The following is a 26,804-nucleotide window of genomic DNA, read 5'->3' as shown; positions in this document are numbered from 1 at the left end:
CAGGCTTATACACCTGAGTGGTCACTACTGGTACTACAGTATACAGGGGCTTCAAAAACATAGTTCCTCTTAAAGGTATATACACTACAATTCCTCCCCTTTTAGATAAATAGTACATAACATTTTAAGTAATCATTAAATAACATTTTTACAAGAACAATAACCTACACATTTGCTGAAGTTAATCAATGACAAATTCAGTCTCTCTGGAGGCTTCCTGACTCGGTCCGGATAACGCCTCGGTGGTGTAGTAGGTTTCGGTGGTGTAGTAGGTTCTTTTGGCAAGGTCGATTCGGCTTCAATGCCAGTGTCGGGTTCATCTTGTTCCAGTATCACCGGATCGGAGGTAGACACTATGGTTATCTCTGCTTCATCACTAGGCGTATAGAGCTGTGGTGTAGGTTGTCCTTTTTCGGATGACTCTATGATCTGGTCAGCATGGCGCCTTATCATGCTTTCTCCAATGTCCACGGTATACATCAGCGGTCCTAGTCGTGTGCAAATAGTTCCAGGCTGCCATTTCTCGGTACGGTAGTCCCAGGCCAAAACTGGTTGACCTATCTGGAAGGTTCTAGTTGGCCTTTCATTCATGCTTTGAAATTGCCGGTTCTCTACGTCCCTTCTGACGTTTGGCTTGACCAAATCCAGCCGGCATCTTAGTCTTCTATTAAAAAACATCATGGCGGGGGTTTGGTTTATAACCACATGTGTTGCATTCCTGTACGCAAACAAGAAGTTATCTACCTTATGTTGTAGATTTATGTCTTCATTACCCATGGCCTTTATGGCCTTCTTGAAGGTCTGGACAAACCTTTCAGCTAATCCATTGGTGGCGGGATGGTATGGGGCGGACGTGTAGTGCTTAACCCCATTGTTTTTTTAAGAACTTCCTGAATTCTTCGGATACAAATTGCGGTCCATTATCAGAACAGATCTGTTCAGGCAGCCCATTCCTGGCGAATATGGTCCTTAATACTGTGATGGTTTTTTCCGTGGTGGTGGAGGACATCTTTATTACCTCCGGCCACTTGGAGTGTGCATCCACTGCGATTAAGAACATTGAGTCCATAAATGGACCAGCAAAGTCGATATGTACCCTTTGCCATGGAGATGAGGGCCACTCCCATGGATGTAGAGGGGCTTGTGGTGGGGCGTTTTGGACCTTCTGGCATCCTAGACAGCTCTTGGTCATTTCTTCGATGTCTCCATCGATACCTGGCCACCACACAAACGCTCTGGCTAAGTTCTTCATTTTCACTCCACCCAGATGCCCCTCGTGAAGCTCCTTTAGCACTTTATCCTTGAGTTTGGGTGGAATCACCACTCTGGATCCACACATCAAGGTTCCTCGGCACACTGACAGCTGTTCTCTTCTTTGCGAGAATGCTGGCAACAGTGGTTCGCCATGTGCTGGCCATTCCTTCACCGTTAAATCGTAGACTCGTGAGAGAGTCGGGTCATTTCTCGTTTCCTTTTCAATGGTAGAATTTGTCACCGGTAGACATTCCACTATGGTCGAGTGGAACATCTCCACTGGGTCCACTGTAGGCGCCTCTTCTACCATTGGCAACGGTAGGCGCGATAACCCGTCAGCATTCCCATGCTGTTTTGTTCCTTTGTATTCTATGTCATATTGGTGTGCCCCTAGGAAAAGGGACCACCTCTGTAGCCTTTGCGCTGTCATAATGGGAACGTCCTTTTTAGGGTTGAATATGGAGACGAGGGGTTGATGGTCAGTCAACAAGGTAAATTTTTGTCCGTGTAGGTAATGGTTGAATTTCTTCACCCCCCCCACACCAGGCTGAGTGCCTCCCTGTCGATCTGGGCATAGTTACGCTCAGCTGAGTTCAATGAGCGTGACGCAAAAGCTATCGGCTGCTCCGAGCCATCAGGGAACCTATGCGATAATACCGCTCCCACGCCGTAAGGGGATGCATCGCACGCCAGTCTGATTGGCAGTGATGGGTTGTAATGAGCCAACACTTCCCTGGACGTGATCAAGCCTTTGCATTTATGGAAGGCACGTTTACAGTCTTCGCTCCATTTCCAAACTACTCCCGTTTGTAGCAGTGCGTTAAGAGGGTGCAGAACCGTTGACAAGTTCGGTAAAAATTTATGATAGTAATTTATTAATCCCAGGAACAACCTTAATTGTGAGACATTTTCAGGTGCTGGGCCTTTACGACCGCTTCAATTTTTTCAGGTGACTTATGCAACCCTTCTTCGTTAATGACATGGCCACAATATGATATTTGTTTCTGGAAAAATTCGCACTTGGGGCGATTTGCTCGTAGGCCCCGTTCTCTCAGCCTCGTGAGCACCTGCTCCAAGTTGGCAAGGTGCTCGTTGTCATTTTCTCCTGTTACAAGGATGTCGTCTAGGTAGCATTGAGTCCCCGGAATCCCTTGCAGGACTTGCTCCATGGCTCTTTGCCAGATAGCTGGAGCTGATGCTACTCCGAAAACCAGTCGATTGTACTGGTACAGGCCTTTGTGTGTGTTTATCAGGAGATACTTTTTAGAGGCCTCTTCAACCTCCATCTGTAGATATGCCTGTGCCAAGTCAATTTTGGTGAAACGTTTCCCTCCGGATAGTGAGGCGAAAATATCTTCTATCCTCGGAAGAGGATACTGTACCGTGTGAAGAACCGGGTTTACAGTCACCTTGAAGTCCCCACAGATGCGAATTTTTCTCTGTTCTTCAGATTTATCATTATTCAACGTTTTCTTCATGACCGGGACGATGGGTGTTGCCCACTCGCTCCAATCTACCTTGGATAATACGCCTGCGTTTTCCAAATTCTCCAGCTCTGCCTCGACGGCTGGACAAATTGTGTATGGCACCGGCCTTGCCTTAAAAAACTTGGGAATTGCCGCATCTTCCACTTTTATTGAGGCGGTGGCGCCTTTCAGGGTTCCTAGTTCCTGTTGAAACACTTCTTTGCCGTTAGCCAAGATTTCTTTTAATCGTCCAGGTATGACGTCATCATCATTTTTTTTCTTACTGGTCACCGTCAGTGCCTGAATGGAGTGCCAGTCTAAACGTATCTTTCTGATCCATTCACGTCCCAACAACGGTGGACCACCATCTTGCAGAACGTATAAATACAACTTCTGTATTTCCTTGCCGTTGTATACAACAGGCACCCTTATTTACCCTCTGAGGTATACTTTCTGCCCCGTATATGTCTTCAAGATAATAGATGTGTCTTTCAAAGGTATATGTGGAAATAGCCGCTCGTAATCCCGTCGACTCATGACGGTCAGAGCTGATCCTGTATCTAGCTCCATTTTGACTGGGGACCCCGCTATCGTGAGGGTAACCCAAATGGTCTGGTAATCTTCTTTGGCAATTACATTATGTAATTTGAGACAGCTTAGTCTCTTGTTTCCGGAGTCGCTATCGCTCTTCTGGTCTTCGGAGCTACTGTTCATCATCATTTGTACCTTTCTGTACTTTTCCTTATTGACCTTTTTACTGTCAGCGGATTTTTTTCCAGATCTGTATACACGTGCAATGTGTCCCATCTTTCCGCATTGCCTGCATGCTTTGTCCTTGAACCAGCAGTCCTTCTGGTCATGGGTGGATCTGCCGCAGCGATAACATCTCTCGAAACCCCGTGTCATTTCATGGTTGCCGAAGTCCTGTGGCTTTTGCTGTATCTCTGCAGCTCCTCTTGCTGCTGCTTCGTATGATACAGCCACACTGAAAGCCTTGTCCAGTGTCAAATCTTTCTCAGAAAGTAGTCTTTTCTGTGTTCCTTCGCTTAGGAGACCGCAGACGAATTTGTCTCGTAGAGAATCTGCCAGTCCTGCCCCGAATTGGCAGTGCTTTGACAGCTTTCGTAATTCGGTGAGGTAATCAGCGTTACTTTCATTCTTGTGCTGATTCCTCCTGAAGAATTTGAATCGTTCCGCTATCAGCAGCAGTGTTGGGTTTAAGTGCTCCTGTAAGGTATCAAAAATCTCCTTAAAATTCTTGTCCATCAGTTTGGCTGGAGTGATCAAGTTTCGTAACAGCCCGTATGTCCTTGCGCCCATCAGATTTAGAAGTACCGATGCCTTTTTATCATCCGCTACTTCATTCGCCTTGCAATATACCTCCACTCTTTCCACATATGTGGTCCAATCTTCTATATCACTATCGAAAGCAGTAATATTGCCAGTCTTCGGCATCTTGAAAATCTAAAAGGGCGCTTCCCGCGCTTTTCCTCCATCCCCGATGGATCAAAATGGCGCCTCCCGCGCTTTTCTTTCTTCCCCGCCGAGTTAAGATGGCGCCTCCCGCGCTTTCCCGCCGCTGCCGCTGCTGCCAACGCTGTTCTCCGCGGTTCCCGTTGTGACCTGCAGCTTTTCGCGGTATTTCTATTTTTTTTTATATATATCTCTTAAATAGTTTCTCCGTTACTTGGAGAACCGTTCCCGTCATGGGGCGGACCCTCTGGGACTTTCCCCTCCCTCTGCTCGGTCCGAACGCCGACCTGCTTTGCAGCACCGGCCGCCCCCTGAGTGCTCCACCCTCTGTCTCTCTTTGCTTCTGCTTCCCGACTCGCTGCCCGGCCCCGTTGCAGAGCCACCCGATCGAGCTCTAGCCCGCCGCAGCCCAGGAAGGATCAGTGCACTACCTGCCACCAGCCCGTTTAGCTGGTGAAACCACAGTTTTTTGTTTTTTTTTCTTGCTTCTGGCTTCGACCTTCGTCTGAGGAATCTATCCCCTTGAGGTGCTGCCGAATTGCAGGTAAGTTCGTTTCTAACTCGTCGCCACTGTTAGATCCGTGTGTTAATGGCGACACGGAATGCAGGAGTTGATTTAACAAGTGTTTGCTGAACAAAGTCTGGAGGTGAACTAAACTACACAAGTTGCTACACAGGCTTATATACCCAAGTGGTCACTACTGGTACTACAGTATACAGGGGCTTCAAAAACATAGTTCCTCTTAAAGGTACATACACTACAGTACGGGCTTTGTTGGTGTGTGTGACCTTCTGCGGGGAGATACAGAGAGGAGTGGCGATTAATGATCACAGGAACAGAACTGGTTATTGAGGGAGTGTCCCAGAATTCAACAGAAATAGATTTTGTGTCATTGTATTAAATGGAGTGGCAGGGAGCAGCTAGGAGTGGGTGTCCTGGGGCCAATATTTATCCCTCAGCCAACATCACTAAAACAGATTATCTGGTCATTATCACATTGCCGATTGTGGGATCTTGCTGTGTGCAAATTGGCTGCTGCGTTTCCTATATTACAAGAGAGAATACAATTCAAAAAACAACTTCATTGGCTCTAAAGTGCTTTGGGACGTCCTGAGGTGGTGAAAGGCGCTATAGAAATGCAAGTCTTTCATTCTTTATGTGCAGCGTCAGTCGAACTCATTCTGACTTGGTAAGGCCGCAAATAACCAAAAGAGGGAGTAAGAAAGAACGAGATACCCACTTATCACGTCCGCAAGGTGTCCTAAAGTGCTTCCCGGCCCTTAAGTTACTTTGGAACGACAGTCAGTCATTGTTGATATATCGGCAAACAAACTCAGAAGCCGAGTTCGACAAAGAGCATCCAAATAAATAACCTGTTTATCTGGTTCTGGAGGTGGTTAATGGAACACTTTAGGGCAGAAATCTTCGAATTGTGCCGTAGGATGTTTTACATCCGCCTGGGTTAATGTCTCAATTGAAAAACGGCACTTCACACAATGCATGACCCCCTCTGTACTTCACTGAACAGATTGAGCATCGATCATGTGCTCAAACCTGAGGTGGGGCCCAAACCCAAAACTAGAGGGCTGAGAGGCATCAACTGGACACAGTGCTCAAGGTGGGTCTGACCAGAACTGGACATAGTGCTCAAGGTGGGTCTGACCAGAACTGGACACAGTGCTCAAGGTGGGTCTGACCAGAACTGGACACAGTGCTCAAGGTGGGTCTGACCAGAACTGGACACAGTGCTCAAGGTGGGTCTAACCAGAACTGGACACAGAGCTCAAGGTGGGTCTAACCAGAACTGGACACAGTGCTGAAGGTGGGTCTGACCAGAACTGGACACAGTGCTCAAGGTGGGACTGACCAGAACTGGACACAGTGCTCAAGGTGGGTCTGACCAGAACTGGACACAGTGCTCAAGGTGGGTCTGACCAGAACTGGACACAGTGCTCAAGGTGGGTCTAACCAGAACTGGACACAGTGCTCAAGGTGGGTCTAACCAGAACTGGACACAGAGCTCAAGGTGGGTCTGACCAGAACTGGACACAGAGCTCAAGGTGGGTCTAACCAGAACTGGACACAGTGCTGAAGGTGGGTCTGACCAGAACTGGACACAGTGCTCAAGGTGGGACTGACCAGAACTGGACACAGTGCTCAAGGTGGGTCTAACCAGAACTGGACACAGTGCTCAAGGTGGGTCTAACCAGAACTGGACACAGAGCTCAAGGTGGGTCTGACCAGAACTGGAGACAGAGCTCAAGGTGGGTCTAACCAGAACTGGACACAGTGCTCAAGGTGGGTCTGACCAGAACTGGACACAGAGCTCAAGGTGGGTCTAACCAGAACTGGACACAGTGCTCAAGGTGGGTCTGACCAGAACTGGAAACAGTGCTCAAGGTGGGTCTGACCAGAACTGGACACAGTGCTCAAGGTGGGTCTGACCAGAACTGGACATAGTGCTCAAGGTGGGTCTAACCAGAACTGGACACAGTGCTCAAGGTGGGTCTAACCAGAACTGGACACAGTGCTCAAGGTGGGTCTGACCAGAACTGGACACAGTGCTCAAGGTGGGACTGACCAGAACTGGACACAGTGCTCAAGGTGGGTCTAACCAGAACTGGACACAGTGCTCAAGGTGGGTCTAACCAGAACTGGACACAGAGCTCAAGGTGGGTCTGACCAGAACTGGAGACAGAGCTCAAGGTGGGTCTAACCAGAACTGGACACAGTGCTCAAGGTGGGTCTGACCAGAACTGGACACCGAGCTCAAGGTGGGTCTAACCAGAACTGGACACAGTGCTCAAGGTGGGTCTGACCAGAACTGGAAACAGTGCTCAAGGTGGGTCTGACCAGAACTGGACACAGTGCTCAAGGTGGGTCTGACCAGAACTGGACACAGTGCTCAAGGTGGGTCTGACCAGAACAGGACACAGTGCTCAAGGTGGGACTGACCAGAACTGGACACAGTGCTCAAGGTGGGTCTGACCAGAACAGGACACAGTGCTCAAGGTGGGTCTAACCAGAACTGGACACAGTGCTCAAGGTGGGTCTGACCAGAACAGGACACACTGCTCAAGGTGGGACTGACCAGAACTGGACACAGAGCTCAAGGTGGGTCTAACCAGAACTGGACACAGTGCTCAAGGTGGGTCTGACCAGAACTGGACACAGTGCTCAAGGTGGGTCTGACCAGAACTGGACACAGTGCTCAAGGTGGGTCTGACCAGAACTGGACACAGAGCTCAAGGTGGGTCTAACCAGAACTGGACACAGTGCTCAAGGTGGGTCTGACCAGAACTGGACACAGTGCTCAAGGTGGGTCTGACCAGAACTGGACACAATGCTCAAGGTGGGTCTAACCAGAACTGGACACAGTGCTCAAGGTGGGTCTGACCAGAACTGGACACAGTGCTCAAGGTGGGACTGACCAGAACTGGACACAGTGCTCAAGGTGGGTCTGACCAGAACTGGACACAGTGCTCAAGGTGGGTCTGACCAGAACTGGACACAGTGCTCAAGGTGGGACTGACCAGAACTGGGCACAGAGCTCAAGGTGGGTCTAACCAGAACTGGACGCAGTGCTCAAGGTGGGTCTGACCAGAACTGGACACAGAGCTCAAGGTGGGTCTAACCAGAACTGGACACAGTGCTCAAGGTGGGTCTGACCAGAACTGGACACAGTGCTCAAGGTGGGTCTGACCAGAACTGGACACAGTGCTCAAGGTGAGTCTGACCAGAACTGGACACAGAGCTCAAGGTGGGTCTAACCAGAACTGGACACAGTGCTCAAGGTGGGTCTGACCAGAACTGGACACAGAGCTCAAGGTGGGTCTGACCAGAACTGGACACAGTGCTCAAGGTGGGTCTGACCAGAACTGGACACAGAGCTCAAGGTGGGTCTGACCAGAACTGGACACAGTGCTCAAGGTGGGACTGACCAGAACTGGACACAGTGCTCAAGGTGGGTCTGACCAGAACTGGACACAGTGCTCAAGGTGGGTCTAACCAGAACTGGACACAATGCTCAAGGTGGGTCTGACCAGAACTGGACACAGTGCTCAAGGTGGGTCTGACCAGAACTGGACACAGTGCTCAAGGTGGGTCTGACCAGAACTGGACACAATGCTCAAGGTGGGTCTGACTAGAACTGGACACAGTGCTCAAGGTGGGACTGACCAGAACTGGACACAGTGCTCAAGGTGGGTCTGACCAGAACTGGACACAGTGCTCAAGGTGGGTCTGACCAGAACTGGACACAGTGCTCAAGGTGGGACTGACCAGAACTGGACACAGTGCTCAAGGTGGTTCTGACCAGAACTGGACACAGAGCTCAAGGTGGGTCTAACCAGAACTGGACACAGTGCTCAAGGTGGGTCTGACCAGAACTGGACACAGTGCTCAAGGTGGGTCTGACCAGAACTGGACACAGTGCTCAAGGTGGGTCTAACCAGAACTGGACACAATGCTCAAGGTGGGTCTAACCAGAACTGGACACAGTGCTCAAGGTGGGTCTGACCAGAACTGGACACAGTGCTCAAGGTGTGTCAGACCAGAACTGGACACAGTGCTCAAGGTGGGTCTGACCAGAACTGGACACAGAGCTCAAGGTGGGTCTAACCAGAACTGGACACAGTGCTCAAGGTGGGTCTGACCAGAACTGGACACAGAGCTCAAGGTAGGTCTGACCAGAACTGGACACAGTGCTCAAGGTGGGTCTGACCAGAACTGGACACAGTGCTCAAGGTGGGACTGACCAGAACTGGGCACAGTGCTCAAGGTGGGTCTGACCAGAACTGGCCACAGTGCTCAAGGTGGGACTGACCAGAACTGGACATAGTGCTCAAGGTGGGTCTGACCAGAACTGGACACAGTGCTCAAGGTGGGTCTGACCAGAACTGGACACAGTGCTCAAGGTGGGTCGAACCAGAACTGGCCACAATGCTCAAGGTGGGCCTGACCAGAACTGGACACAGTGCTCAAGGTGGGTCTGACCAGAACTGGACACAGTGCTCAAGGTGGGTCTGACCAGAACTGGACACAGTGCTCAAGGTGTGTCAGACCAGAACTGGACACAGTGCTCAAGGTGGGTCTGACCAGAACTGGACACAGAGCTCAAGGTGGGTCTGACCAGAACTGGACACAGAGCTCAAGGTGGGTCTGACCAGAACTGGACACAATGCTCAAGGTGGGTCTGACCAGAACTGGACACAATGCTCAAGGAGGGTCTGACCAGAACTGGACACAATGCTCAAGGTGGGTCTGACCAGAACTGGACACAGTGCTCAAGGTGGGTCTAACCAGAACTGGACACAGTGCTCAAGATGGGTCTGACCAGAACTGGACACAGTGCTCAAGGTGGGTCTGACCAGAACTGGACACAGTGCTCAAGGTGGGTCTGACCAGAACTGGACACGGTGCTAAAGGTGGATCTGACCAGAACTGGACACAGTGCTCAAGGTGGGACTGACCAGAACTGGACACAGCGCTCAAGGTGGGTCTGACCAGAACTGGACACAGTGCCCAATGTGGGTCTGACCAGAACTGGACACAGTGCTCAAGGTGGGACTGACCAGAACTGGACACAGTGCTCAAGGTGGGTCTGACAAGAACTGGACACAGAGCTCAAGGTGGGTCTGACCAGAACTGGACACAGTGCTCAAGGTGGGTCTGACCAGAACTGGACACAGTGCTCAAGGTGGGTCTGACCAGAACTGGACACAGTGCTCAAGGTGTGTCAGACCAGAACTGGACACAGTGCTCAAGGTGGGTCTGACCAGAACTGGACACAGTGCTCAAGGTGGGACTGACCAGAACTGGACACAGTGCTCAAGGTGGGACTGACCAGAACTGGACACAGTGCTCAAGGTGGGTCTGACCAGAACTGGACACAGTGCTCAAGGTGGGTCTGACCAGAACTGGAGACAGTGCTCAAGGTGGGTCTGACCAGAACTGGACACAGTGCTCAAGGAGGGTCTGACCAGAACTGGACACAGAGCTCCAGGTGGGTCTGACCAGAACTGGACACAGTGCTCAAGGTGGGTCTGACCAGAACTGGACACAGAGCTCAAGGTGGGTCTGACCAGAACTGGACACAGTGCTCAAGGAGGGTCTGACCAGGACTGGGCATAGTGCTCAAGGTGGGTCTGACCAGAACTGGACACAGTGCTCAAGGTGGGTCTGACCAGAACGGGACACAGTGCTCAAGGTGGGTCTGACCAGAACTGGACACAGTGCTCAAGGTGGGTCTGACCAGAACTGGGCACAGTGCTCAAGGTGGGTCTGACCAGAACTGGACACAGTGCTCCAGGTGGGTCTGACCAGAACTGGACACAGTGCTCAAGGTGGGTCTGACCAGAACTGGACACAGTGCTCCAGGTGGGTCTGACCAGAACTGGACACAGTGCTCAAGGTGGGTCTGACCAGAACTGGACACAGAGCTCAAGGTGGGTCTGACCAGAACTGGACACAGTGCTCAAGGTGGGTCTAACCAGAACTGGACACAGTGCCCAAGGTGGGTCTGACCAGAACTGGACACAGTGCTCAAGGTGGGACTGACCAGAACTGGACACAGTGCTCAAGGTGGGTCTGACCAGAACTGGACACAGTGCTCAAGGTGGGACTGACCAGAGCTGGACACAGTGCTCAAGGTGGGTCTGACCAGAACTGGACACAGTGCTCAAGGTGGGTCTGACCAGAACTGGACACAGTGCCCAAGGTGGGTCTGACCAGAACTGGACACAGTGCTCAAGGTGGGTCTGACCAGAACTGGACACAGTGCTCAAGGTGGGTCTGACCAGAACTGGACACAGTGCTCAAGGTGGGTCTAACCAGAACTGGACACAGTGCTCAAGGTGGGTCTGACCAGAACTGGACACGGTGCTCAAGGTGGGACTGACCAGAACTGGACACAGTGCTCAAGGTGGGACTGGCCAGAACTGGACACAGTGCTCAAGGTGGGACTGGCCAGAACTGGACACAGTGCTCAAGGTGGGTCTGACCAGAACTGGACACAATGCTCAAGGTGGGTCTGACCAGAACTGGACACAGTGCTCAAGGTGGGTCTGACCAGAACTGGACACAGTGCTCAAGGTGGGTCTGACCAGAACTGGACACAGTGCTCAAGGTGGGTCTGACCAGAACTGGACACGGTGCTCAAGGTGGGACTGACCAGAACTGGACACAGTGCTCAAGGTGGGTCTGACCAGAACTGGACACAGTGCTCAAGGTGGGTCTGACCAGAACTGGACACAGTGCTCAAGGTGGGTCTGACCAGAACTGGACACAGTGCTCAAGGTGGGTCTGACCAGAACTGGACACAGTGCTCAGGGTGGGTCTGACCAGAACTGGACACAGTGCTCAAGGTGGGTCTGACTAGAACTGGACACAGTGCTCAAGGTGGGTCTAACCAGAACTGGACACAGTGCTCAAGGTGGGTCTGACCAGAACTGGACACAGTGCTCAAGGTGGGTCTGACCAGAACTGGACACAGTGCTCAAGGTGGGTCTGACCAGAACTGGACACAGTGCTCAAGGTGGGTCTGACCAGAACTGGACACAGTGCTCAAGGTGGGTCTGACTAGAACTGGACACAGTGCTCAAGGTGGGTCTAACCAGAACTGGACACAGTGCTCAAGGTGGGTCTGACCAGAACTGGACACAGTGCTCAAGGTGGGTCTGACCAGAACTGGACACAGTGCTCAAGGTGGGTCTGAACAGAACTGGACACAGAGCTCAAGGTGGATCTGACCAGAACTGGACACAGTGCTCAAGGTGGGACTGACCAGAACTGGACACAGAGCTCAAGGTGGGTCTGACCAGAACTGGACACAGTGCTCAAGGTGGGTCTGACTAGAACTGGACACAGTGCTCAAGGTGGGTCTGACCAGAACTGGACACAGTGCTCAAGGTGGGACTGACCAGAACTGGACACAGAGCTCAAGGTGGGTCTGACCAGAACTGGACACAGTGCTCAAGGTGGGACTGACCAGAACTGGACACAGTGCTCAAGGTGGGACTGACCAGAACTGGACACAGTGCTCAAGGTGGGTCTGACCAGAACTGGACACAGTGCTCAAGGTGGGACTGACCAGAACTGGACACAGTGCTCAAGGTGGGTCTGACTAGAACTGGACACAGAGCTCAAGGTGGGTCTAACCAGAACTGGACACAGTGCTCAAGGTGGGACTGACCAGAACTGGACACAGTGCTCAAGGTGGGTCTGACCAGAACTGGACACAGTGCTCAAGGTGGGTCTGACTAGAACTGGACACAGAGCTCAAGGTGGGTCTAACCAGAACTGGACACAGTGCTCAAGGTGGGACTGACCAGAACTGGACACAGTGCTCAAGGTGGGTCTGACCAGAACTGGACACAGTGCTCAAGGTGGGTCTGACCAGAACTGGACACAGAGCTCAAGGTGGGTCTGACCAGAACTGGACACAGTGCTCAAGGTGGGACTGACCAGAACTGGACACAGTGCTCAAGGTGGGTCTGACCAGAACTGGACACAGTGCTCAAGGTGGGTCTGACCAGAACTGGACAGAGTGCTCAAGGTGGGTCTGACCAGAACTGGACACAGTGCTCAAGGTGGGTCTGACCAGAACTGGACACAGATCTCAAGGTGGGTCTGACCAGAACTGGACACAGTGCTCAAGGTGGGTCTGACCAGAACTGGACACAGTGCTGAAGGTGGGTCTGATCAGAACTGGACACAGTGCTCAAGGTGGGTCTGACCAGAAGTGGACACAGTGCTCAAGGTGGGACTGACCAGAACTGGACACAGTGCTCAAGGTGGGTCTGACCAGAAGTGGACACAGTGCTCAGAGTTTTGAGCCGTTGTAATCTCATTTATATTAAAGCCATTAATTTAGCAGGAGCTAACTGTGCTCGGTCTGGTTTCTCACCTGCTGCTGAAACCCTCATCCATGCTTTTGTCACCTCCAGACTTGACTATTCCAATGCTCTCCTGGCCGGCTGCCCATCTTCCACCCTCAATAAACTTAAACTCATCCAAAGCTCTGCTGTCCATATCCTAACTCGCACCAAGTCCCGTTCACCCATCGCCCCTGTGCTTGCTGACCTACATTGGCTCACGGTCCGGCAACGCTGCAATTTTAAAATTCTCATCCTTGTTTTCATATCCCTCCATAGCCTCGCCCTTCCTTATCTCGGTAACCTCCTCCATCCCTACAACCCTCCGAGATATCTGCGCTCCTCCAATTCTGACCACAGTGGTAGTTGGTAGCACCCTCGCTCGCCTCTGAGTCAGGAGGTTGTGGGTGTAAGTCCCACTTCAGAGACTTGAGCACAAAAATCTAAGCTGACACTCCAGTGCAGTACTGAGGGAGTGTTTGTGATGAGACGGTAAACCGATGCCCTATCTGCCCTCTCAAGTGAACGTGAAAATCCTATGGCACTATTTCGAAGAAGTGCAGGGGAGTTATTCCTAGTGTCCTAGCCAATATTTAGCCGTCAATCAACATCACTAAAACAGATTGTCTGGTCATTATCACATTGTTATTTGTGGGAGCTTGCTGTGCGCAAATTGGCTGCCGCGTTTCCTACATTACAACAGTGACTGCACTTCAAAAAGTACGACTGGAAAGCGCTTTGGAACGTCTGGTGGTCGTGAAAGAGGCGATATAAATGGAAGTCAGTCTTTCATTCCTTCTCTTGCACACCCCAATTTTAATCGCTCTACCATTGGTGGCCGTGCCTTCAGCTGCCTGGGCCCTGGGCTCTGGAATCCCCTCCCTGAACCTCTCCGCTTCTCCGCCTCTCTCTCCTCTTTAAGACGCTCTATAAAACCTACCTCTTTGACCAATTTTTTGGTCACCTGTCCTTATATACAGGAAACTTTGTGATATCCGGCACTGACGGGACCGGCGTGTTGCCGATCTATCAAAAGTGCCGGACATACAAAGTTAATGTTGAAGCATACGGAGGTTTTCATCTCCGTATCTGACAACAAACACTGTTGCTTAGCAACAGCTTCTAAAGAGTCGTCTGCAGCTGCAAGCGTCTCTAGCTGAAGCTGTTGCTATAGCTACAGACCTTGCAGTGGCTGACTGGGAAAAAAAAAGAATGAGATCTAAAAAAACTTACAGAAAACGACTCCTGATTTTTGCCGTCAGATCGAGTATTCTGGACATACAACCTCCGGATAAACCAAAGTTTCCTGTATGTGGCTTAAATTTTGTTTGATAACACTCCAGTGAAGCGGCATTTGACATTTTACTATGTTAAAGGTGCTATATGAATGCAAGTTGTTGTTGTATTCCCTTGTGAACACTTGGAGCAAGTAATCATTCCGAATGTTTACTATCTTGTGCCCAATCCTCTTTTTTAGTCCCATTTTGCATTAGCCGTGACTTATCTCGGAGTCAGAAGGTTGTGAGTTCGAGTCCCACTCCAGAGGCTTGAGCCCATAATCCAGGCCGACACTCCCAGTGCCGTGCTGAGGGAGCGCTGCACTGTGGGAGGTGCCGTCTTTCGGATGAGACGTTAAACCGAGGCCCTGTCTGCCCTCTCAGGTGGATGTAAAAGATCCTATGGCCACTATTGGAAGAAGAGCAGGGGGGAGTTATCCCCGGTGTCCTGGGGCCAATATTTATCCCTCAACCAGCATCATTAAAAAAACAGATTATCTGGTCATTATCTCAGTGCTGTTTGCGGGCCCTTGCTGTGCGCAAATTGTCTGCCACGTTTCCCACAGTACAACAGTGACCAGGCTTCAAAATGTGCTTCATTGGCTGTGAAGTGCTTTGGGACGTCCTGAGGTCATGAAAGGCGCTATAGAAATGCAGGTCTTGCTCACTTTTTGCATCTTTTATGATTCTCGCCTCTTACTGTTATGTCACTGAAAGAATTCCTCACTGTTCTGTTTTACGGAGGTGACTTTTCCTCTTTGTTTCACGTCTGATATGTTTAATGATCCGTGTAGGGTCGTGTGTGGCAGGCTTGATGGCCAAGCTGGTCGATTCCTGCCATGATTTTCGTATCTTCGTATAAATTTCCTTCTCTCCTTTTGATAACCCACTGTAATCCGCTTCCATTTACCCACAGACCCAGTCTCGGTTTCATTGGTGCAGATCACCTTCCCCGCGCTAGTTCCTCACGATAACGCAGTGCCTGAGCTCAGTACAGTCGCTGCTCTAATCAGGTCAAATGGTGATGTTAATCGTGCAGCTAATACAACGGGAAGGGTTAAACGAGTTGCTGTCCTAGCTCCATGTTACACCTGGCCCAGCTCCGTGTTACACCTGTCCCTAGCTCCGTGTTACACCTGTCCCAGCTCCGTGTTACACCTGTCCCAGCTCCGTGTTACACCTGGCCCAGCTCCGTGTTACACCTGTCCCCAGCTCTGTGTTACACCTGTCCCAGCACCGTGTTACACCTGTCCCAGCTCCGTGTTACACCTGTCCCAGCTCCGTGTTACACCTGTCCCAGCACCGTGTTACACCTGGCCCAGCTCCGTGTTACACCTGTCCCAGCTCCGTGTTACACCTGTCCCAGCTCCGTGTTACACCTGGCCCAGCACCGTGTTACACCTGTCCCAGCTCCGTGTTACACCTGTCCCAGCTCCGTGTTACACCTGTCCCAGCTCCGGGTTACACCTGTCCCAGCTCCGGGTTACACCTGTCCCAGCTCAGTGTTACACCTGTCCCAGCTCCGTGTTACACCTGGCCCAGCTCCGTGTTACACCTGGCCCAGCTCCGTGTTACACCTGTCCCAGCTCCGTGTTACACCTGGCCCAGCTCCGTGTTACACCTGGCCCAGCTCCGTGTTACACCTGTCTGATCAATTGCTGAAACGCTACCAGCTCGCTGGTAACTCACTGAAATAAGTTAGCTCACACGCACTGGCAACTGTGAGGGATCACAGAATCCAAGCAGCCCCTTCATATAAAGTGCAGAATAAGTGTGCCCAACCCAATGGTCAATCGCCCTCCATCGGAGGGACTTGCTCAAACACGAACGCACCAAATTAGCAACTTCTCAAAACTATGGAATCGGCAGCATCATCACAACGACAAGATCACCAATGGCCACAGGAAAAAGCAGCAATCTTCAACCTCTCCCACTCACAATCTCACTCTCCGCTACAGTTACTGCTACTGATACTCTTACACTCGCTGTTACTGATACTCTTACACTCTCTGTTACTGATACTCTTACACTCTCTGTTACTGATACTCTTACACTCGCTGTTACTGATACTCTTACACTCTCTGTTACTGATACTCTTACACTCTCTGTTACTGATACTCTTACACTCTCTGTTACTGATACTCTTACACTCGCTGTTACTGATACTCTTACACTCTGTTACTGATACTCTTACACTCGCTGTTACTGATACTCTTACACTCGCTGTTACTGATACTCTTACACTCTCTGTTACTGATACTCTTACACTCTCTGTTACTGATACTCTTACACTCGCTGTTACTGATACTCTTACACTCTGTTACTGATACTCTTACACTCTCTGTTACTGATACTCTTGCACTCTCTGTTACTGATACTCTTACACTCGCTGTTACTGATACTCTTACACTCTCTGTTACTGATACTCTTACACTCTCTGTTACTGATACTCTTACACTCTCTGTTACTGATACTCTTACACTCTCTGTTACTGATACTCTTACACTCGCTGTTACTGATACTCTTACACTCTCTGTTACTGATACTCTTACACTCTCTGTTATTGATACTCTTACACTCTCTGTTACTGATACTCTTACACTCTCTGTTACTGATACTCTTACACTCGCTGTTACTGATACTCTTACACTCGCTGTTACTGATACTCTTACACTCTCTGTTACTGATACTCTTACACTCTCTGTTACTGATACTCTTACACTCTCTGTTACTGATACTCTTACACTCTCTGTTACTGATACTCTTACACTCTCTGTTACTGATACTCTTACACTCTCTGTTGCTGATACTCTTACACTCTCTGTTACTGATACTCTTACACTCGCTGTTACTGATACTCTTACACTCTCTGTTACTGATACTCTTACACTCGCCGTTACTGATACTCTTACACTCTGTTACTGATACTCTAACACTCTGTTACTGATACTCTTACACTCTCTGTTACTGATACTCTTACACTCTGTTACTGATACTCTTACACATTTATAATATTGTTATACAATGTTACTGATACTCTTACACTCTCTGTTACTGATACTCTTACACTCTCTGTTACTGATACTCTTACACTCTCTGTTACTGATACTCTTACACTGTGTTACTGATACTCTTACACTCTCTGTTACTGATACTCTTGCACTCTCTGTTACTGATACTCTTACACTCTGTTACTGATACTCTTGCACTCTCTGTTACTGATAGATTTACACTCTCTGTTACTGATATTCCTGCACAGTTACTTATATTCTTACACATTTATAATGATATTGTTATACAATGTTATTGATATTCTTACACTCTGTTATGACATACAGACACACTGAAACACACACAGAAATACTCAAATTTAAAAATATTGAATTACAGACGCACACTCTAAATACAGGCAAGCTTAAGCACATGTACATACACATAGCAATACGCTGATATATTGAAACATATACATGCTCTGAAACACACACACTGAAATACACACACTGAAACACACACACACACACACAGGTCCACACACACACACACACACAGACCCACACTCCATATTCCATATTCAATTAGAGGGTGAGAAGGTTGGATCTCAAACCAGCATACTGAGCTTGAATAAAGGAGGCTATGAAGGTATGAGAGCGGAATTGATTAGAGTGGACTGGGAAAATAGATTAAAGGGTAAGACGGTACATGATCAGTGGTGTACATTTAAGGAGTTATTTTACAACTTTCAAAAAATATATATTCCACTGAGGAAAAAAGGGTGTAAAAGAAATGACAGCCATCCGTGGCTAAGTAAAGTAATTAAGAATAGTATCCGACTAAAAACAAGGGCATATAAATTAGCCAAATCTAGTGGGAGGATAGAAGATTGGGAAGTCTTCAAAAGACAACAAAAAATAACTAAAAGATTGATTAAGAAAGGGAAGATAGATTATGAAAGTAAATTAGCAAAAAATATAAAAACAGATAGCAAGAGTTTCTATAGTTATATAAAAAGAAAAAGGGTGGCTAAAGTAAATGTTGGTCCCTTAGAGGATGAGACCGGGAAATTAATGGTGGGAAACATGGAGATGGCAAAAACGCTGAACAAATATTTTGCATCAGTCTTTACAGTAGGGGACACTAAGAATATCCCAACACTGGACAAACAGGGGGCTCTAGGGGGGGAGGAGCTAAATACGATTAAAATCACTAAGGAATTGGTACTCGGTAAAATAATGGGACTCAAGGCAGATAAATCCCCTGGACCTGATGGCTTACATCCTAGGGTCTTGAGGGAAGTGGCGGTAGGGATTGTGGATGCATTGGTAATAATTTTCCAAAACTCCCTGGACTCAGCAAAGGTCCCGGCAGTTTGGAAAACTGCTAATGTAACACCCTTATTTAAAAAGGGTAGTAGGCAGAAGGCTGGAAACTATAGACCAGTTAGCCTAACATCTGTGGTTGGTAAAATTTTGGAGTCCATTATTAAGGAGACAGTAACGGGACATTTGGATAAACATAATTTAATAGGACAAAGTCAGCATGGTTTTATGAAGGGGAAGTCATGTTTGACAAATTTGCTTGAGTTCTTTGAGGACGTAACATACAGGGTGGATAAAGGGGAACCAGTGGACGTAGTGTATTTAGACTTCCAAAAGGCATTTGACAAGGTGCCACACAAAAGATTATTGCTCAAGATAAAAAATCACGGGTGGAGGATTGGTTATCTAACAGAAAGCAGAGAGTTGGGATAAATGGTTCGTTCTCAGACTGGCAATCAGTAGCTAGTGGTGTTCCACAGGGGTCAGTGCTGGGTCCCCAACTCTTTACAATCTATATTAACGATTTGGAGGAGGGGACCGAGTGTAACATATCAAAGTTTGCAGATGATACAAAGATGGGAGGGAAAGTAGTGAGTGAGGAGGACATAAAAAACCTGCAAAGGGACATAGACAGGCTAAGTAAGTGGGCAGAGATTTGGCAGATGGAATACAATACTGGAAAGTGTGAGGTTATGCACTTTGGCAGGAAAAATCATAGAGCAAGCTATTATCTTAATGGTAAGAAACTGGAAAGTACTGCAGTACAAAGGGATCTGGGGGTCCTGGTGCACAAAACTCAAAAAGTTAGTATGCAGGTGCAGCAGGTGATCAAGAAGGCCAATGGAATGCTGGCTTTTATTGTTAGGGGGATAGAATATAAAAACAGGGAAGTATTGCTGCAGTTATACAAGGTATTGGTGAGACCGCACCTGGAATACTGTATACAGTTTTGGTGTCCATACTTAAGAAAAGACATACAGTACTTGCTCTCGAGTCAGTGCAAAGAAGGTTCACTCGTTTAATCCCAGGGATGAGGGGGTGGACATATGAGGAGAGGTTGAGTAGATTGGGGCTCTACTCATTGGAGTTCAGAAGAATGAGAGGCGATCTTAATGAAACATATAAGATTGTGAAGGGGTTGGATCGGGTGGATGCAGGGAGGATGTTCCCAATGATGGGTGAAACTAGAACTAGGGGGCATAGTCTTAGAATAAGGGGCTGCTGTTTTAAAACTGAGATGAGGAGAAACTTCTTCACTCAGAGGGTAGTAGGTCTGTGGAATTTGCTGCCCCAGAAAGCTGTGGAAGCTACATCATTAAATAAATTTAAAACAGAAATACAGTTTCCTAGAAGTAAAGGGAATTAAGGGTTACGGGGAGCGGGTAGGAAATTGGACATGAGTCTAGGTTCGGATCGGTCATGGGCCTGTGGGTAGTGGAGTGGGCCCAGGGGCCATGTAGCCTGGTTCTGCTCCTACTTCTTGTGTTCTAATTCTGTGTTAGATTTCAGGAGATGGTTCTATTCACAGGGATTAGTGGAGACCTCGGGAACAGGCTGCCAGCTAGGAGTCCTTCAAGAGTAAATTGGGCCTGTTCCTGGCTGGGGTGGAGATCATCTTTTACAGAAGGTAAGTACTGCAGGAAATACAGGGACAGAGTGATCTCCTGGACGAGTTTCGATCGCTTAGATGGGTCGGAGAGGAATTTCCCAGATTTTTTCTCCCAAATTGGCCATTGGGTTTTTTATCTGTTTTTTTGCCTCTCCCGGGAGATCACATGGGTTCGGGTGGGATGGAGAGTGATAGTAGATTTGAGGTTAGGATCAGATCAGCCATGATCTTATTGAATGGCGGAGCAGGCTCGAGGGGCCGATTGGCCTGCTCCTGCTCCTATTTCTTATGTTCTTATGTTCACACACACACACATACAGATCCACACACACACACTGAAATACACACAACAACGACTTGTATTTATATAGCGCCCTCAAGATATTAAAACATCCCAAGGCGCTTCACAGGAGCGTTACAAAGCAAAGCTTGACACTGAGCCACATAAGGAGAAATGAGGGCAGATGACCAAAAGCTTGGTCAAAGAGGTAGGTTTTAAGGAGCGTCTTAAAGGAAGAAAGAGAGGTAGAGAGGCGGAGAGGTTTAGGGAGGGAATTCCAGAGCTTCGGGCCCAGGCAGCTGAAGGCAAGGCCGCCAATGGTTGAGCGATTATAATCAGGGATGCTCAAGAGGGCAGAATTAGATTAGCACAGATATCTCGGAGGGTGGTAGGGCTGGAGAAGATTTCAGAGATAGGGAGGGGCGAGGCCATGGAGGGATTTGAAAACAAGGTTGAGAATTCTGAAATCGAGGCGCTGCTTAACAGGGAGCCAATGTAGGTCAGCGGGCAAAGGGGTGATGGGTGAACGGGACTTGGTGCGAGTTAGGACACGGGCAGCCGAGTTTATGATGACCTCGAGTTTACGTAGAGTGGAATGTGGGAGGCCAGCCAGGAGTGCGTTGGAATAGTCAAGTCTAGAGGTAACAAAGGCATGAATGAGGGTTTCAGCAGTAGATGAGCTGAGTCGGGCGATGTTGCGGAGGTGGAAATAGGCGGTGTTAGTTATGCCGCGGACATGTGGTCGGAAGCTCATTTCAGGGTCAAATATGACACCAAGGTTGCGAACAGTGTGGTTCAGCCTCACAGATGCCAGGGAGAGGGATGGAGTCGGTGGCGAGGGAACGGAGTTCGTGGTGGGGACTGAAAACAATGGCTTCGGTCTTCCCAATATTTAGTTGGAGGAAATTTCTTCTCATCCAGTATTGGCTGTCGGACAAGCTGTTTGACAATTTAGAGACCGTGGAGGGGTCGAGAGAGGTGGTGCTGAGGTAGAGCTGGGAGTCGTCAGCGTACATGTGGAAACTGACGCTGTGTTTTCAGATGATGTCGCCAAGGGGCAACATGTAGATGAGAAATAGGAGGAGGCCAAGGATAGCTCCTTGGGGGACACCAGAAGTAACGATGCGGGAGCGGGAAGAGAAGCCATTGCAGGTGATTCTCTGGCAACGATTAGATAGATAAGAATGGGACCAGGCGAGTGCAGTCCCAACCAGCTGGACGACGGTGGAGAGGCGTTGGAGGAGGATGGAGTGGTCAACCGTGTCAAAGGCTGCAGACAAGTCGAGAAAGACAAGGAGGGAGAGTTTACCTTTGTCACAGTCACACAGAATGTCATTTGTGACTTTGATGAGCGCCGTTTCGGTACTGTGGCAGGGGCGGAAACCTGATTGGAGGGATTCAAAGATGGGATTGTGGGAAAGATGGGCAGGGATTTGGGAGGCGACAACACGTTCAAGGACTTTGGAGAGGAAAGGGAGGTTGGAGATGGAGCACTAGTTTGCAAGGATGGAGGGGTTAAGGGTTGTTTTTTTGAGAGGGGTGATGACGGCAGATTAGAAGGACAGGGGGACAGTACCCGAGGAGAGAGAACCGTTAACAATATCAGCCAACACGGGAGCCAGAAAAGGAAGTCGGGTGGTCAGCAGTTTAGTAAAACACACTCACAATCTGAAACACACACACTGTGAAGCAGACACACACAAACACAATCTGAAACACACTCACTCGGAAATCACACATAGATGCACAGTGAAACACTCAATCTGAAACACACACACACACTGAAACACACACTCTCTGAAACACACACTCTCTGAAACACACACTCTCTGAAACACACACACACTGAAACACACACTCTGAAACACACACACACACTGAAACACACACTCTGAAACACACACTCTGAAACACACACACACTGAAACACACACTCTGAAACACACACACACTGAAACACACACACACTGAAACACACACACACTGAAACACACACACACACTCTGAAACACACACAGATGCACAATGACACACACACACTGAAACACAAGACACACACAATCTGAAACACACACAGATACTCTGAAACATACTCACTCGGACGCACAGACGCACACTGAAACATACACACAATCTGAAACATACACTCTGAAAAACACATACACACATACTCAAACACACTCACTCAGAAACACACACACACTCTGAAACACAGATATACTCTGAAACACAGATATACTCTGAAACACACTCACTCGGAAACACACACAGCGCACAATGAAACACACACACACACCAAAGTGCAAGGGGTGCAGTCGTTTGACTTCCCTCTGATTTAGAACTTCTGTATCTCAATCAAAATTAACTCTCTCAGCGCTGGTTGTCTTTTGGAGTTTCTGAGCTCAGGTCTTGCTAAGGGAAGATCCACACTTCAAACGCTGAAAGTGCTCCTCCAGACCCACAAAGTGGAGATAACCACGGCCCTGTGACACAAATCAGGGGCCTGCTGTTCTTCAGCTAGCTGGCCCTATGCAGGTGTCTGCTAATCGAGGTTACTCCAGGCACAGTCCATACTGTATACCGTACTGCGTCACACTGCCCTCAGTACAACAACACAACTTGCATTTATATAGCACCTTTGCCATCCCAAGGTGCTTCACAGGAGCGATTATCAAACAAAATTTGACACCGAGCCACATAAGGGACTATTAGGACAGGCGACCAGAAGCTTGGTCAAAGAGGTAGGTTTTATGAAGCGTCTTAAAGGAGGAGAGAGGTTTTTTTAGAATTCAGGTTTAAGGAAGGAATTCCAGAGCTCGGGGCCCAGGCAGCTGAAGGCACGGCCGCCAATGGTGGAGCGAAGAAAATCGAAGATGCGCAAGAGGCTGGAATTGGAGGAGCGCAGAGATCTGGGAGGGTTGTAAGGCTGGAGGAGGTTACAGAGATAGGGAGGAAGGAAAGGAGAAAGTATTAAATGTACCACATTACTCAGTACCTGGGCTCCAGAGACTGGGATCCACCCTCACCCACACACCATCCTGTCTGCACTCCGTGTTCACTGGCACCAACTCAAGCCACCACCACCAGCAGAGTTCCAGATTGCAACACAGATTTAGTGGGAATCACCTGGTGCTGGGCTGTTAACGGGAGAGGGGGCAGGACGCGGAGAGGTCTGAAGAGCAGCGAGACACCCGGACTCATAGCCCAGCTGGCTCAGAGTGGCATCAGGAGAGGTACTTGAGTCAACTCCTGGGGGTGGAGGAAGAATGTGTGTCACTCACCCCCTGACCCCACCCTCCTCTCCACTCCGCGCCTGTAAGCAAATTCGCTTCATTTGCATGCGGCAGGGCACGGGGCAAGGAGGCAGTGACAGGCACCAGAAAAACAACCACATCAAACAGCAGAGGCCTCTGCTGGAAGTTTGAAATCACTCTCTCGACCCAGATCGGCAAACTCTGCCCGGCAATACCTTCTGCTCACTCTCATTCACATTCAAATATTAACCCGTTCACCACCAACAGCTCGCTCTGGCCTGGCCCAGAGCTGTCAACACTTACTCCCTGATTTACACACTCCCGATTTACACACTCCTAATTTATCCCCACCCTGATTTACACACTCAATGTCTGGGTCTCTCAGTCGCAGTCTGGCTCAATGTCTGGGGCTCTCAGTCGCAGCCTGGCTCAATGTCTGGGGCTCTCAGTCGCAGCCTGGCTCAATGTCTGGGGCTCTCAGTCGCAGCCTGGCTCAATGTCTGGGTCTCTCAGTCACAGCCTGGCTCAATGTCTGGGGCTCTCAGTCGCAGCCTGGCTCAATGTCTGGGTCTCTCAGTCACAGTCTGGCTCAATGTCTGGGTCTCTCAGTCACAGCCTGGCTCAATGTCTGGGGCTCTCAGTCGCAGCCTGGCTCAATGTCTGGGTCTCTCAGTCACAGCCTGGCTCAATGTCTGGGGCTCTCAGTCGCAGCCTGGCTCAATGTCTGGGGCTCTCAGTCGCAGTCTGGCTCAATGTCTGGGTCCCTCAGTCGCAGTCTGGCTCAATGTCTGGGTCTCTCAGTCGCAGTCTGGCTCAATGTCTGGGTCTCTCAGTCGCAGCCTGGCTCAATGTCTGGATCCCTCAGTCGCAGCCTGGCTCAATGTCTGGGTCTCTCAGTCGCAGTCTGGCTCAATGTCTGGGGCTCTCAGTCACAGCCTGGCTCAATGTCTGGGGCTCTCAGTCGCAGCCTGGCTCAATGTCTGGGGCTCTCAGTCGCAGTCTGGCTCAATGTCTGGGGCTCTCAGTCGCAGCCTGGCTCAATGTCTGGGGCTCTCAGTCGCAGCCTGGCTCAATGTCTGGGGCTCTCAGTCACAGCCTGGCTCAATGTCTGGGTCTCTCAGTCGCAGCCTGGCTCAATGTCTGGGGCTCTCAGTCGCAGCCTGGCTCAATGTCTGGGTCTCTCAGTCACAGCCTGGCTCAATGTCTGGGGCTCTCAGTTGCAGCCTGGCTCAATGTCTGGGGCTCTCAGTCGCAGCCTGGCTCAATGTCTGGGTCTCTCAGTCACAGCCTGGCTCAATGTCTGGGGCTCTCAGTCGCAGCCTGGCTCAATGTCTGGGTCTCTCAGTCACAGCCTGGCTCAATGTCTGGGGCTCTCAGTTGCAGCCTGGCTCAATGTCTGGGGCTCTCAGTTGCAGTCTGGCTCAATATCTGGGCCTTCAGATGCTGGCTGGCGCAATGTCTGGGGCAGCAACCTGGCTCAATGTCTGGGCCTTCAGACGCAGCCTGGCTCAATGTCTGGGGCAGCAGGCTGGCTCAATGTCTGGGGCAGCAGGCTGGCTCAATGTCTGGGGCAGCAGGCTGGCTCAATGTCTGGGGCAGCAGGCTGGCTCAATGTCTGGGGCAGCAGGCTGGCTCAATGTCTGGGGCAGCAGGCTGGCTCAATGTCTGGGGCAGCAGGCTGGATCAATGCCTGGGGCAGCAGGCTGACTCAATGTCTGGGGCAGCAGGCTGGCTCAATGTCTGGGGCAGCAGGCTGGCTCAATGTCTGGGGCAGCAGGCTGGCTCAATGTCTGGGGCAGCAGGCTGGATCAATGTCTGGGGCAGCAGGCTGGCTCAATGTCTGGGGCAGCAGGCTGGCTCAATGTCTGGGACCCGTGTGTGTCTCAAAGGTTCTGGTTTTGATCAAACAGAAAGAGGAAGGAAAGTCTGTTCTTATTTTAGATCCTATGAAAGCCGGAGGGGATGTCCCCAGCCACACGGAGATTCACAGCGTGACCCACTCACACAACCTCCAGCACACTAGGGAGTCCAGTGTGACAGGCTCAGCACCTCACTCACTCACTGCCCTCACAGCTTCAACTACAACCCTCAGGACAACATCTACTGGGTCAGCACATCAACCCATCTATCACCAGAAGTACAAAGGGCCATCTCAGTGTCTAATGGGGCACCGTAACCCAGTACAGATCACCCCCCGTATCCAGTACAGATCATCCCCGTAACACAGTGCGGATCACACCCCATATCCCAGTACAGATCACACCCTGTATCCCAGTACAGATCACACCCCATATCCCAGTACAGATCACACCCCATATCCCAGTACAGATCACACCCTGTATCCCAGTACAGGTCACACCCTGTATCGCAGTACAGATCAATCCTGTATCCCAGTACAGATCACACCCTGTATCGCAGTACAGATCACACCCTGTATCGCAGTACAGATCATTCCTGTATCCCAGTACAGGTCACACCCTGTATCGCAGTACAGATCACACCCCATATCCCAGTACAGATCACACCCCATATCCCAGGACAGGTCACACCCCGTATCCAATACAGTTCATCCCCATAGCCCAGTACAGATCATCCCTGTATCCCAGTACAGATCACTCCCTGTATCCTGTACAGATCACGCCCCCCCGTATCCTAGTACAGATTATACCCCGTATTCAGTACAAATCATCCCCGTAACCCAGTGCAGATCACACCCCATATCCCAGTACAGATCATCCCTGTATCCCAGTACAGATCACACCCCGTATCCCATTACAGATCATCCCTGTATCCCAGTACAGATCACACCCCGTATTCCATTACAGATCATCCCTGTATCCCAGTACAGATCACACCCCGTATCCCAGTACAGATCATCCCCGGTATCCCAGTACAGATCACAATATCCCCGGTATCCCAGTACAGCTCACCCCACCCCCCATATCCCAGTACAGATCACAACACCCCCGGTATCCCACTACAGATCAAAACACCCCCGGTA

At 49.8% G+C, this 26,804-nt stretch overlaps 1 protein-coding gene across 1 annotated transcript in view; it reads right to left on the bottom strand.

Annotated features, from left to right (window-relative positions):
- The window catches only part of LOC147109882 (POU domain, class 2, transcription factor 2-like), a 127,448-nt gene extending 103,653 nt beyond the window's left edge, over positions 1-23,795 (bottom strand). Inside the window, exon 1 of the mRNA XM_086002417.1 lies at positions 23,545-23,795. The gene's annotated coding sequence lies outside the window, so the exon portion shown is untranslated. The remainder of the gene's footprint in view (positions 1-23,544) is intronic.
- Between the last annotated feature and the right edge of the window lie 3,009 nt (positions 23,796-26,804).

The sequence above is a fragment of the Somniosus microcephalus genome, chromosome 12 (genome assembly GCF_052327205.1).
Source record: "Somniosus microcephalus isolate GS21.2 chromosome 12, FLI_Smic_1.0, whole genome shotgun sequence".
NCBI lineage: Eukaryota > Metazoa > Chordata > Chondrichthyes > Squaliformes > Somniosidae > Somniosus > Somniosus microcephalus.
The sequence above is the reverse complement of the archived record's forward strand: the minus strand, read 5'-3'. Positions and strand labels throughout refer to the sequence as shown.